Source organism: Natrix helvetica (genome assembly GCF_964273705.1).
Source record: "Natrix helvetica genome assembly, chromosome: 6".
In the NCBI taxonomy this organism is placed as follows: domain Eukaryota; kingdom Metazoa; phylum Chordata; class Lepidosauria; order Squamata; family Natricidae; genus Natrix; species Natrix helvetica.
Genome location: NC_138553.1, coordinates 85,667,111 through 85,681,688, shown reverse-complemented (window position 1 = coordinate 85,681,688; position 14,578 = coordinate 85,667,111).

The following is a 14,578-nucleotide window of genomic DNA, read 5'->3' as shown; positions in this document are numbered from 1 at the left end:
ATCTATCTATCTATCTATCTATCTATCTATCTATCTATCTATCTATCTATCTAATCTATCTAAACTATCTATCTATCTATTCTATCTAATCTATTCTAATCCATCCATCATCTCCATCGCACAAGGCTCTTAAAGGAGACTGCAAACTCCAGCAGGGACAATCGGAGGGTGAGCTGAGCAGAGCCCCCTCCCCCCCCAACTCCTTTCCTGAAGTCTGAGCCAGCCTCCTTGCAAAAAGTCCCATCAAGGCAGAGGGAGGAATCCAGTCGGTCTAATAAGTTGGACAGGAGAGTCTCCAAGTTCTTCCCCTGTCCTGTTAAAGCCCTCCCCTCCCCCCCATCTTTGGCTCTAAGAGGGGAAGGCAGAGCCAATGAACGTTTCCATGAAGAACACACAAGCACACCCAGAGATGGGGAAGAGGTGCTGGGGTTGCTGAGAGTGTGAGCTGCCATTTACTAGCATAACAAGGCTTTTTTTTTTTTGTTACAACCTGTTGTGGTTGTGACAATGCTGGGGAAGACTGGGATCCCTGTTTTCCTTTATTATTATTTTTATTTTATAAGACAAGATTTGTGTTAAGGCAGCAAACAACCAGACTTTTTAAACTCAAGGTGAAAGCTTTCAATGACACTCAATGGACTTTTTTAGGGACTCCCAGTTGTGTGTTTCCCTCCATTCACTAGGTGGCAGCACGGATCTGGCCTCACCTGGGCCCAGAAACTAAGGCGGTTTAGGCATGGTTATTGGGGAGCAGGGAGGGAGACGCACCAAGAAGTTTCACAGCTGAAGTCAAGATGTCCAAAAGAAGAAGAAGGAGGAGCTGGTGGTTCTTGATCTTGGCAACATTAATCAGCTAAGCTGGGGGATTCTGGGAGTTGAAGTCCACACAGCTTAAAGCTGTCCAAATTGAGAAACTCTGCTTGAGGGACTCCCAGGAAAAAAAGCCTCAGGTCCAATGCAGAGTTTTCTGTTTCTGGATCCCCGGTTTTTTTAAATGGCACACGGCATCATCAAGTATGCAAGAATCCTATTTTCTTCTAAACATGTTTATTGTTCCAAAATCTACATATGTTTTAGTCTAGTTACGTAGCAATTGGTCACAAGGTTACCCACATAAGCAGGCAAGTTCTCCTGATTTAAAACATCTTTTTTCAACTTTCCTCCTCAAGGTTGCAAAGCTGTACAAACCATTTGATTTTTCTTAAAGAAAAACGCAACAACAATGAGAATATTGCAACCAGGCTGTAAGCGAGCTTAGCAATCCACAAAACGCTGGACCCTGATCTAGGTGTGGGAAGGGGCAAATACTTATGGGGTCCCTGGGAGAAAGGGGACAGCCATCCAGCTCACGAATAGGTTGGGGTGCCCGTTGTTGAAAGACTTGCAAAATAAAGCCTCTGTATCTCTTGCAACCATCCATCACGCAATGCAACTGGACCTCTGGAGGTTTCAGAACCTGGAAACCTTCAACCATCAACCACCGGGTGCCTTCCAGATGTTCGGTTTCCACATTAGCATGCCAACCTGGTTCAACTGCTACAATTTCTGACCAGTATGCCCCGTGACTATTTAGGCCGGTTAAACTGGGATTATGGGGGATACCAGCCCCAATTGGGCTGTTTTGCACCTTCCTCAAGGACGCATCTCTTGTGCTTTTCCCATCATCTGTATTGTATCTTCTGTGGATGCCAGGAAAAATGCCCAGATGTGTTCAGAGACGACTGGGTGGATTTTCACTAGTCCTTAAAAACATCCCTTGGTTTTAAAGGGAGACCAAGACAGGCCTGTGTCTTCCCTGACTGAGGTGGCTTATTGTTATCAACCCCCTTGAAATCCTGGTCTTCTTCTGTGGAATCTCCTGCCCAGATCCCGGCCCATTTGTGTATATGGCAGGTTGGCAGCAGCCTCCAGGGGGCGCCATTTCCCATCCCTGGCAGTGGCTGGATTTTTAAAAAAGTCAAGACACCCCCCCCCCCCAAGCACTGGGAGAAGACTGGATAATAATTGCACCATAAGGCTGATTTGGCACCAGGTTTTGGTTGTTTTTAGTGTTTGAATTGGTTTGGTTCTATAGTTTTAATATGATTTTATAGGTCTTCTAATTTTTTGATTGGGAGGCCCACAGAGCTGGTCGAAAGATGGATGGCTACATAAATGTTTTGAATGAATGACAGAGAGGATATTTCAAAATCTGCAAAATACTAGGATTCTGCTGTTCTCTCTGAAAAAATACTTATGAGAGACCTTTAATGCTTGACATTTAAAAGATGGTTCATTCTTAAGTAAAAGAACTCGGGCATCCATGTGTTAAAATCAAATCCCATTATCAAACTGTTTCTACAATTTATAGTGCTGGAAAATATTTTGAACATGGAGGACAATTAAACTAGGGCAAGTTTGGGTACAAAAGAAATGAAGTCAGCTCCTGGAGGAGGAGGAGGAGGAGGAGGAGGAGGAGGAGGAGGAGGAGGAGGAGGAGGAGGAGGAGGAGGAGGAGGAGGAGGAGGAGGAGGAAATGTCCTCAAGTTTTGTTCACTTTAGTCTGGATGCCAAACACAACATGGAGTACCTTTTTAAATTTGCCAGCAAGGACTTAATAATTGATTTAGGAAGCAACACCAAAGCATTTTCTCCCTGACACTTAAATGTTTCAACCAAGCACCACCCAAGCATGGCAAAGTGGCCAAAGGCCTCTCCCTACAGGCTTCCTTTTCATAGAGGAGAAGGTCTGTAGCTCAGGGTTGAAATGAGCTTGGTTCTTTTCTAGCACTGATGACGTTACCTAGTTTGGGTCGTGAAGCGTCTGCAAGAAAACAACCAAGGGCTCCGAGAGCACCAAGGTCCTCGTAGTCCTCCTCCTCCTTCCTCAGCTGAATTCACAATTGCTGTCAAACCTCTTATCTGACACACTCAGACGTTCCACTGACTGGTGTCCCTGTTGAGCAAACAAGATCCGTGGTGGGTCCAAAGATGTCAGCTTTGCTCCTTCCCATCTGTGTGGCCTTCCTGGGCTTCCGTGCTCATTCTGGAGCCAGGGTTGAGCCCAGGTAAATGGCCAGAGACGCTGCCCCTTTCTTTCCCATGGGCGCAGGCAGGCCTTTGCTTGAGGGAGCCACCCTCTGACCCATGGGGGCAATTGTGCAGAGGGGCCCCAGTGGATCACACTTTTGCGTTGGGACGCAATGCAGACCATACCCCAAAGGAGGGGGGGGCACCATTGGGCCTGAGCCCGAATCCTTTCCTCTGTGCTGCCCGTGGCTGAAATAAAATGTAGCATCTTGTCAGCCTTCCAAGAAAGTCAAGGGGAGATTTCAGTCCATGGTGACTGCAGCCTGTCTGTTAATGGGGTGTGTGTAGGGGGGTGGGGGGGTGGGGTGGGGAGAGAATTCTGCTCATTGAAAAAAAGATTCTGGAGCATCTTCAATTGGAAAGCAGCTCAAGCGTGAAGGAGTTTCTCCCTGACTTGTATCCCAGTAGCCTGCCAGTTATCTCTCATCATCTTCTTTGGGGTGAAGATTTATGGGGGTCGCAGCCAGGCAACTGACTGCTGACTTTGGCTAATCTCAGAAAGCTAAGCAGGACCAGGCGTGTTTAGTAGACCAACAAGACATTTTGGGGCACCAGACTCAATTGGGAAGTCAAAACAAAGAGACCAAGAAGCAAAAATGTGACGGGAAACAAGTTGCCAAGAAAGTAGAGCGGCCTCACTGCGAAGCCACCGGGAGGGAGGGAGCCCGACTTCAAGGAGGCTTCAGCTTTTGGCCCAGTGGAAGTTGGGGAGGCCAAGTTAAGGACGGATTTGTTAGAGCAGTCCTAACACGCTTGGATACTAGGGATTATTGGCAATCATATAACTCTGTTTCCACCTTTTTCGTTTTTCGTTCTTCTTCCCTACAAAAGGCTGACCTTTTTATGTGTGTTTTAAAGTGAAGCCTTCCTTTAAAAAGGAATAACCCAAACCGTACCCAAAACAAAAAAGGGTGCAGCGGAGACCTTGAAAAGAAAACGCCCGTTCTTTTTCCAAGGTGCTTTAGAACTTTCCTTGGTCTCCCTTTTGGAGCAGGGGTCACTGGCGTTCAGAGGTTTAGAGTTTGGGCCATCCTATCCTTTGGGAGGTCACCGGACATCCTGCCTGGTTTCCCAAGTGCCTCGGGGGGCCTCTGGGCCCAGCCTGAGAGTGCTCCAAAGCCTTCCACAGTTTAAGCACCAACCCTACTGTTTTGTACAGTGCTTTATCGTACCTCTGCTGCCCGTGACAGGGTTAAGCATGGAAGAACTGTCTAAAACCACCCACTAAGTTCCTGGGAAATATAGCATGTGAAGAAGGATCCCCCCCAATAAACCAGCTTAGCAAAGAGATGATAAATAGTCTAATTCTGTGTAGGATTGAAGGCCCTGGTTGTGATCCAAACCATGCACAAATCTCGGAATTTTGGTTCATTGAAACATTCCTTAACAAATGAAGCATCGGAGCTCCTGAGTCAAGGCCTCTCCCTTCTCCCCACATATTCAGAGGTCACAGCTCACCCTGCAAACAAGTTACTACCTTCTTGCAATAAGTTGACCTTCTACAGGACGCAGCATGGAAAAGGGGGGTGTGGGTGGGGTGAGGGGTGGAGAGGAAGCCTTCCTGCCTGTGTCATCTGGACACAATTTTTATCCAGTTTCAGCAACCAGAGAAGTAACTGTAAGTCGTTTCAGCTCATAATCCTGAGGGTTCAAAACAATTTATGCCAGGCATTTTTAAAATTGTCCCCCCTCCCCTCAAGCCAGTGGATTTGAGATCATAACTGTTTTTAAAGGAAGATTTTGGAATTCTTTTAAAGCTGAACTTGTTGGTCAAAGTCTCTGTTTTCAGGTGGCAATTCGCTTCGTAGAACAAGCCCCCTTGACTGAGAGGCGAAGCAAAGGGAGGGGGAGGGGGGAAACTGGTGACCTAACGAAATGGAATAAACCCAGGATTTTAATAACTGAGCAAGAAAGAAGCAGCCTATTGAGCTTTAAATATTTTGGACCACAGGGGGGCAGAAATTTTCCTTTCTTCTTTGTCCCCACATCAGTGAAGTACTTAAGCAGATGCTTGGCTTTTAAAACTAGCTAAGGCCCCTTTGGTTGCAAAGTGTTTCCTAAGGTGTCCTTTAAAGGAAGGGCCCAGAGAGAAAGGAAAGCCCCGGTTGACTCAGAAAACTGCCCTTCCCCTTGGAAGGAAAGAGAAAGCCACCGACATGGAATGAAGGCCTTGCGAAGGGAGCAGGGACCGCGTGTGCCTCCGTTTAGGTGAGACGCACATCTTGAGTTGAAGTTCATTGAACTCAGAGTCTGCTCCGGCTACGCTGCCAGCACCAACATAATTATTTTTGCTTTGCCTCCGAAAGTAAAGAGCTGGGTAGAACTTACTCCAGGAGTTCTGGAAAGATCCACACCTCATCTTCACCAGGAATCCGTTATCCGGGCACTTTTTTTCTTTGACATAAGGACACATAGATACCTGCGGATTATTTAATGGAATGGACGGTCCGACTCCTTTTTTTCCCTTCCTGGGAAACATGCAACCATATGCATTTTCATGAGGACGGGGGATGGAAGGTTAATCCCTTTCCTGTGGATCCCTCCCCCCCCCTTACTCCCATCCTCCAAGAACGTCTCCATTAGCATCAAGATCAGCTTGACAGCAGGATTTGGGGACAGGGCATTTCTGAAGGAAGGGTTAAATCTGCTGTTGTTACATTGCAGCCCCCGTGAGAATCTCCCCTTCTTACCACTTCTGCTCTTACTAGAAACTAGGAAATGGAAGACCTGGTTGCTGGTGATGTCTAATTGGCCTCTGAGTATCCCTCCTTCCCAGGTCCTGCCTCAGCTTTTAGCTTACTTCAGATAGCCAGAAATTAGTTCCCAGTTTCCCAAATATTTCTTTATTTGAAATACTTGGGAAGATGAAGAATCACCAATGGGTGTGCAATCCACCACTGTCTTAATGAATGGTTAAGATGCTGGCCTAGAAACCAGGAGCTGTGAGTTCTAGTCATGCTTTAGGCATGAAAGCGGGCTGGGTGACTCTCTCCCAGCCCAGTCCCTCTCTCCCAGCCCAACACACCTCACAGGGTTGTTGTTGGGAAGAGGAGGAGGAGGAAGAGGGGGGGGATATTAGATATGTTTGCTGCCTTGTGTTAGATATACAGTAATAAAAGCAGGATAAAAAACTAATAGCTAAACTAAATAATAGTTAAACACTGAACATTGTTTCTGAATAAATCCATTTTCTGAATAAATCCATTTTCTGGACTGACAGGAATACTTAGATTTGCACAACATATGGAGACACACACAGAGAAAGACCTGCACAAAATCTAACTAAGCTTAGCCAGTTAAGCAAACTAATCGGCTACATTTTTCATTAATCACGGTTAAGCACTTTGGCTGAGAGGATGGCGAGGAAGAAGAACCTTGGAAAGGGCCGAGGAGGGTATGGAGTAAAGTCCCCCCCCCATCGCTTCCCTCAGCCCAACAGCTGCGCTTAACTGGGTGTCTCTCTTCCCCTCTCCATCCAGCCTCCTCCAGATGCTTTCAGGCTGCTTGTTCACGATTAGTATCTTGAAAAATTCCACAGAAAAAATTATATAACAGCTGGTCGTTACCACAAGTGCTTTCTGTAGCTGATCTCCTTCCTAGGTGGGATGGCGAGGGAGAAAATCTGTTTAATGAGGCCTTCTCTGGTGTGAAATGGTTGAAGGATTGATTCCAACACTCTGTGTGTGTGTGTGTGTGTGTGTGTGTTTGCACAAGAGTGTGCAAACCAAAAGAGACCATACAATGAGTTAAAGGCAGGTAATTGGTGTAAATCAATCTGAGGTCCCCAAACTGTATATATCTCCTCTGTGCTGAACAGTTTCTGCAACAAAGTGGAAAAAAGACCTTCTGCTCCTTTGTCTCCCAACAACCTGTGAAATGGGGGGTTTTCAAGTGAAACCGAGACAAAAGGATGAAAGCCTCTTTTCAGAAAAATTATATAACAGCAAGGAAACCAGGCGGAGGGGCTGAGTTAGCCATAAAATGACAACAACTCAAAGGATGTATAAAGTTTGTCTCAGACCAGGCACCGTTGTGTGCTGTTTTGCAATTAGACCCAGAAAAGGGCAACACCAAGGCTACAAGGTGGGACTAGCATCTTCATGGGGAAGGCAAGAGGCTCCTCTCTCTCAGGGGCTCTGATGCCAGCGAGGATCACAGCTGAACAGGTTTAACCTTTAAAAGGTGGAATCTTCCCCCCCCCAAAAAAAACCATCTGAGGCATTGAAAGAACAGCTTATTATACCCACCTTTAGCGTTGACTGTTGGGGTTGGTTGAGGTTTTGGACTCCAAGGCATGCAGATGTTCCAGAGAACGTCCAAGTGGAACAATCTGCCCATCCACAATACCATGAAGCATTTGTCCCCACCCCCTGAAGCCAAAAATGGGGATCTGCAGCCCAATTTTGAGAAAAGACACCTTTGGTTTAAGGGGACCAGGTATGTCCACAAAGAGAAGGTCAAACATGTCTAGATGGGTGGCCATAGTCACACCACTGAAGCTTTATCTTTTAAAAATATATTACAGTATAGCTGCAAAAGAGATGGACTTGGCTCACATGGTTTGGCCAGCATCTGGATATTTTGACTTCTCCAGCACCCCCAGTTGGGTCTCTGTGTGGGGGCCCCCTTTTACTCAGGGTACCAAGTGCTACCAAGAGTTTATGACAGCACCTGGGATATTGAGAGTATTCATGTCGGAAAAGAGCCTGGAGAACTCAAAAGTGATCCAGAAAAGGGCAACTTAGGTGGCAAATCATTTGGGAACTGAATTTTAGAAGAAACAATGAGATGAGCATGGTGAGAAGTGGAGATGATTTAAGACGGAGGACAAGAGTAAACTTTCAAATTTCAGAAGGACTACTGTGGAGAAGAAACAGTCTGACAACTGCGGTCCCTGGCTGAGAATAGCGTGGGCAGAATTATCAAGAAAATAGAGTTTGGGGAAACATTAAGATACAATTCTTAGGAATAAAAGCTATCTGGGGTAGAGATGATTCAGAATATCTGTAGAAATGTCCAGATATGGGTGACTAACATTATCCTAGATAACATTCGCCTAACCTCAAACCCCCCAAACTTTAACCTAAGGCTGTCTACCGTGAACCTCGCCCCATTCCTAAGAGGTCTCTTAGGGGGCGTGCATAAGCGCATCAGCATGGCTACCATCCCTGTCCTACCGTCCCCGTCCATTTGAATTCATTTCTTATGTGTATATGTATACCTGCTTATACTTATATGTTTATGTGTTATATTCATACTTATACTTGTTTTCTCATACATACTTGACAAACCAAAATAAATAAAGTAAATAAGTAAAAACCTTGGTAGAAGAGTCCTTGCTGTTAAATTTAGAGAACTTGGGAAGGAATCTCACACAGTCTTCAAACATCTAAAATTATTGCATTGTTTCTTTTCCTGTGATCTCTTGCCCAGATGGACATCACAATATGTGAGTACGAAAAAAAAGAGTGCTTTGGAGATTCAGTTTGTGCGCAACATATCCACAATTGCATAAGGACACTCTATAGGTCTAGGTGTTTTACCTGAAAACATAGTCTTTTTTTCTCTGTCGACTGGCTCCATAGCAACTGGGCTCCTGGACATCATCATCCTGATTTTGGTCGTCTCTCACCTCTCTCTCAGTTCTCTGGTCTCCTAACTTTTTCCCCTAGGATATGTTGGTGGTCTCCCATCCAAGTCCTGATCAATTCTGAAGCAAATTTTAAATATATTTTCCTATTAAATCATCTTCTAAAGTGTTTATCTTCTACAGCCATCACACCCTTTAACTGGGATTCTCCAGGTTGAAGTAAACTTTCATTTGATTAGCATTCTTTCCCTGGGTTAAACTTTTGATTGTTTCCCATCGAGAACTCTGAAGGGTCGTTTTCAAGAAAAACCATGAAGGATTTTTCACAGTCATATACCGAGATCTTAATCTGCAAATGTCGGCCATCAACATATGTTACTTTAAACTCCTTTCATAGATAGCCCAGGAGAGTTCATCTCATCACACTACATTGCAAAGTCTGGAACCAGGCGGGGCCTTAAAGCTGCTTGTTCTGCTTGACCCACAAAGTTATCCCAGGGAGGGAAACCGCCATGATAAGGCTTATTGGTCACAAATTACAGGGAGTGTGAAAACAATGGGGGGTGGGGGTGGAGGAAGCAGCCCTGCCTTTAGGCCTTTCCTGCCTTAGGGGCTAACGGGGGGGGGGGGGGGAACAAAGCCATCCAGTCTGGGTTCAACCAAATCCTTAGTGTCTATGCAGTTATGGCACAACACAGAACATTTTCCACCCAGCCCTTAAATTTATCCCAAATGGATCCATTTCCCCCAACATGGGGCTTTTGAGACGTGTTGAATCCTCAAAACATCTAAGGAAAAGGCTGAAAGAGGAGCAGAGGCTGAAAGTTTCTTGCATTCTGCCCAAATCCAAAACTATCATTGTGGGCAAGGAGCCCCGATGAAGAAGGGCCAAAGAAATGGGACAGCGACTCCATTTTGCAAATCCAGTCTGAAATGCAGGCAAGGAAAAAAAATGGATCTTATTTTGAAGAGATTTCTCCAGGGCTCTCCCAATGGACTTCACTTGTTTTAAATTCATTCATCCAGCTAGCCGTGTTTGTATTACGCATGAGTTACAAATGGACTGGTTTATCACATCACCTAAAGGGGAGTAGGTGCTGTGAGACACAATCTGAAGAGTTGCCAAAGATGCGGGCCAGAATAAATGATTCCTTGTGGACCTGAAGAAGGTGACATCAACAGTGAGGTGAGGAAGATGTTTCTCCATCAAACTGACAACAGATTGGCTGTTAGTAACCAAAGACCATTTCAAATGTTACATATCATTCTGGAGAGAGAGAGAGGGAGAGGGAGACGGAGGGAGGAAGGGAGAATGAATGAATTACCAGAATTCTTCTCGGTGAAACAATACAGAATCTGGGAAGAGAATAAAACATGAGGAAAAACTGCAAGATTTCTCCTCTTCACCTGTCTTTGGCTAGGGCTATATATAGCCCCGGAGGAGGAGGGGAAGAGATCCGTTAGATGGGGTAATGGATAGGCACACGCAGGCTCAACGGTAACAACCGCTCTTTATTAAAGTACAACAAGTGAGAACAATCCAGCGAAGGTTGAGTCCGACAGCAGCCCTTTTATAGGGAGCTGTCAGGCGCTTCGACAAATAGGGTTAAACCTCTGTTCCCGCCGGAACAGAGGACCCTGGTGGAAACCACTGTAGTTAGAGCAAGTATCTAACAAGATCCTACCTAGCAAACAATCCAAAAAGAGAGGAAGGAGCCCCCCAAGGATGAAGGGCCAGAAGGAGGAGCCTAGAAAGGACCCACCCTAAGGAGTCAGATGGTTATTGGGATGGTGGTGAGTTTGTACGACTTGAAAAATTCTGTTAATGTAGCCTCACAATAAAGGAAATTTTGTGCATCTGGTGGTGTCGCCTGCCTGTCCGGTTTAACTGGCTGACAGGGGTGGAAGGGGAAACGCTTTCAAATTTCTGCCTTTACAGCCACTGTCATTAAAGGAGGACATTCCATGTGGCCTCTGTCTTCTGATTGGCCAATCTTGAAGGACGGACAGAATGAAAGATGATGATGATGTTGTTGTGGCTTGGAGCTTCCATACAAATTTCTCTTTGATCGGTTCTTTCCCGGGGTAAACGCCTCATTCCCACCGTGTGTTTGTGTGTGTGTGTGTGTGGGGGGGGGGGGGTTCTGCCTTTTCCCTTTCTGTGGTTCATCCCCTCATTCGTCTGGATGCACTGGAGGAGTTCTGGAAGGGACTTTCCCCAGTCAAATTTTGGTGAAATTGGCAGTCATCTAGAATACTTACTTAGAATCGCTGTCATTCAAATACATAATGCAGGCCAAATTGTTTGAAACGGGAGAGTAACATATTGAAAATATATGTTGCAGTGATGTACAATTACCATTCAAGTCATACCAGGTACCTTTTCTCTCTCTCAACTGATGCAGCTGACAATAGTTATGCATAGCTAGGACTGAAATAAAAGGTCTTGAACTAATTTGCTTCCATAAGAAAAAAAAAAACTTTTGGAGTCAGGGTTCAGGCTCATGTGTTTTTTGAGTTAATTTTTTTAAAAAATTGGCCATGATCTACTTCCTCTGAGTTTTATGCACGTCTAATTGCTGATTATACTTATTTGCTCCTGCTAGTTGTTATCTGGACAGACTCTCTAAATATAAAAATTGAGTACCAATTTCCTTACAAATTCCATTTTTTCCAGATTGCTTTTTAAAAAAAATAATAAAAATACATCCACAGAGATACTGTTCAGATTATGGCAAAGTTTACATTGAACCCCCTCAACGATGATTGCCAAAAACTGCAACAGCATTTTTATTACAGTAAAAGCATCAGAAATTATTAGTTGTAAACAGAACAGATTGAATTAAGTGGGTTTTTCCATCTGAATGTGATGATCAACAGTGAGAATTCTTGTTTATTATTAGAATTCATATATATATATATGGGATGTAGTCATTCCTATCCATCTTTTTATAATTCTGCAGTTCTCTTGTTATTTTATTGCTTCTTTATGCTTTATAGTAGAGTACTATAAAGCATAATTTTAGTACTTTTTAGTACTATAAAGATTTGTTTTCTGTATCAAAAGCTACATACACTGTTGTATTTCTTGCATGTTTTCACAGCCCTTGTGTGCACCATCTACAGAAACTGGTTTATTCGTATTTTGCTAGAGCTACCCGTATGTGGTAGAAATCCAGGCAGAACATAGTAAAAGAGGCATGACGGTTTTGTTGCTACTTCAGAAACTGGGGAAGGACAGCAACTGAGCACATGTAAACACGAGTCTTCTCTGAGCTTCTTACAACTCATGCACATGACTTCAATCCAAGGTTGTTCCAGGCCTACTTGAGATGCCACTAGGATGCCTGGGGGCAACAGGGCATCATCATCTGGCAACTTGAACTGAGGGCATAGAGATGCTTCAATGAGTACATTTCTTTAAAGACTGCCCTTCCTAAGAATTGAATCTTCTCCTATTAGGTCCTTGGAAAGCCTCCCTTTCCCTGAGAAATGGAGATGATGAATCAAAGCATTTAACAGAATAACAGAGTGGGAAGGGACCTTGAAGGTCTTCTAGTCCAACCCCTTGCTCAGGCAAGAAAACCTATACCATTTCAGACAAATGGCTGTTCAATCTCTTCTTGGAGCACCCACAACCTCTGAAGGCAAGCTCTTCCACTAATTGTCATTGTCCTCACTGTCAGGAAATTCTCCTCAGTTCTAAGTTGCTTCTCTCCATGATTAGTTTCCACCCATTTTGCTTCTTGTCCTGCCCTCAGGTGCCTTGGAGAACAGCTTGACTCCCTCTTCTTTGTGGTAACCCCTGACATATTGGAAGACTGCCATCATGTCTCCCCTGGGCCTTCTTTCCATCAAACTAAACATATCCAGTTCCTGCAACCGTTCTTCATATGTTTTAGCCTCCAGTCCCCTAATCCTCTTTGTTGCTCTTCTCTGCACTCTTTTTAGAGTCTCAACGTCTTTTTTAAACTAAGCCACCTTGGAACTACCATAAATCTACCCAGGAGCCATGGCAAAATGTCTGAATTATAAGCAGGCAACTTAGAAAAGCAGCAGGTTTAAACCTTGGATGGCATGCAGTCTGGTCCACTCTACAGCAGATATAGAAACACTGGTCAGTTGGACCCAAGGGCAAAAATACAAAGACATTTTTACAATAGAAAAGTGTGTAATAAGAACCAGCCGTGCTTTAGTTTTTTTGCAGAAATGTAATCATCTCCTCCCCATACAGTAATATAATAAATCTGAAACCTCCCAAGACATGGTGGGACTTCTCCATTTCTCCCACCCCCTCTTTATTTAAGTTTCAGGATGTTTAAATCACCCTCAACGTTTTTTCAAGAATCCCATAAGAAGAGATGCATTTCAGGAAAGAGTTTTGGACAGGAAAAAATAGAAGTGCTAACTTGTATTAGAGGAAAAGGTTGCCCACGGTATACAGATGTCTACGTGTCTAATAATAATTTTAAATATATGAAAAACAGAGAAAAAAGGATCAAATCTAATTAACTATCCTTTATCATCACCCAGCAGTGACCATGATTTCAGAAACAGAATACTGGTTGAGGTAATCATAAATATCAAATATAATTTCATGGTTAAACCGAATGTTAGTTTTCTCCACCACCACCCCCTTCCTCAGTCCAGCTGCTCCGGATTTCGATCTGAAGAGAGACAGTGGGCAGGCAAAGGCAGCCGATCTTCCAGGACCTTTAGAGTTCCCAGAACAAGAGACTGCATGGGGGCTACTGTCTGCCCCTTCCCCACCCTCCACCCCCACCCCCACACCAAAAAGAGCCCCTTTGGATATGATGTTGTAAATATAACATTCAGCAAGCGGTAAATATAACATTCAGCAAGCGTTTCCAGTGCCTGGTACTGTGCAATCTTACACAGTCACTTTATTCTTTTATTTATTCTTATATAACTGCCCATCTCCCATAGGTGACTCTATCTTGCAAGATTGAAATGCAGACAATACCAAGACCAAAGCAATAATCGTGCAAGTGTTAAATCATGAAAATAATTACATTTTCCTCTGTTGGTATATTCTTCTTCTTATTCCAATTTTGTGCATATGTTATTCTCGCTGCCATTACGATATGTATAATTAAATATTGTGGATTTTTGTCATAATTCCTTGTCAGTATTCCCAATAGAAATAATTCCACTTTCATATCTATTTGTTGTTTAGTAATTTCTTTGAGCCATTTTCTTATTCTATTCCAATATTGTTCTAATGAAACTGTTAGTGTGTGCAGAGATGGACAAACTTACAAAAGAAATAAGGAGGAAACAGAATATTAAATGGAATGGAACGAGTGCCACAACAACAACAACAACAATAATATTAATAATAATCTTCATCCTCCTCCTCCAAACTTCTGGCACAATTTCCAGTGAATGATCTGAAGATCATTCACTGGAAATTATGCCAGAAGTTTGGATCTGAGTACAGGAAAAACCACTGGAAACATTGGGTTGAGAAGGTTCTAGAGCAGATGTTCTCAACCTTCCCAATGCCGTGACCCTTTAATACAGTTCCTCATGTTGAGGTGACCCCCAAACATAAAATTGGTGTCTCGGTTCCTAAGACCATTGAAAATATGTGTTTTCCGATGGTCTTAGGCGACCCCTGTGAAAGGGTTGTTCGACCCCCAAAGGGGTCCCAACTCACAGGTTGAGAACCACTGTTCTAGAGAATGAAAAAGTCAAGATCTTGTGGGATTTCAAAATTCAGACTGACAGGCACTTGGCCTACAACACACCTGACATAACAATAGTTGAAAAGAAACAAGTTTGGTTCATTGACATTGCAATACCTGGTGATGCACGAATTGAAGATAAGCAGCAAGAAAAAAATCACAAAGTACCAGGACTTGCAAATTAAAGTTGAGTGACTGTGGAAAAAGAAAT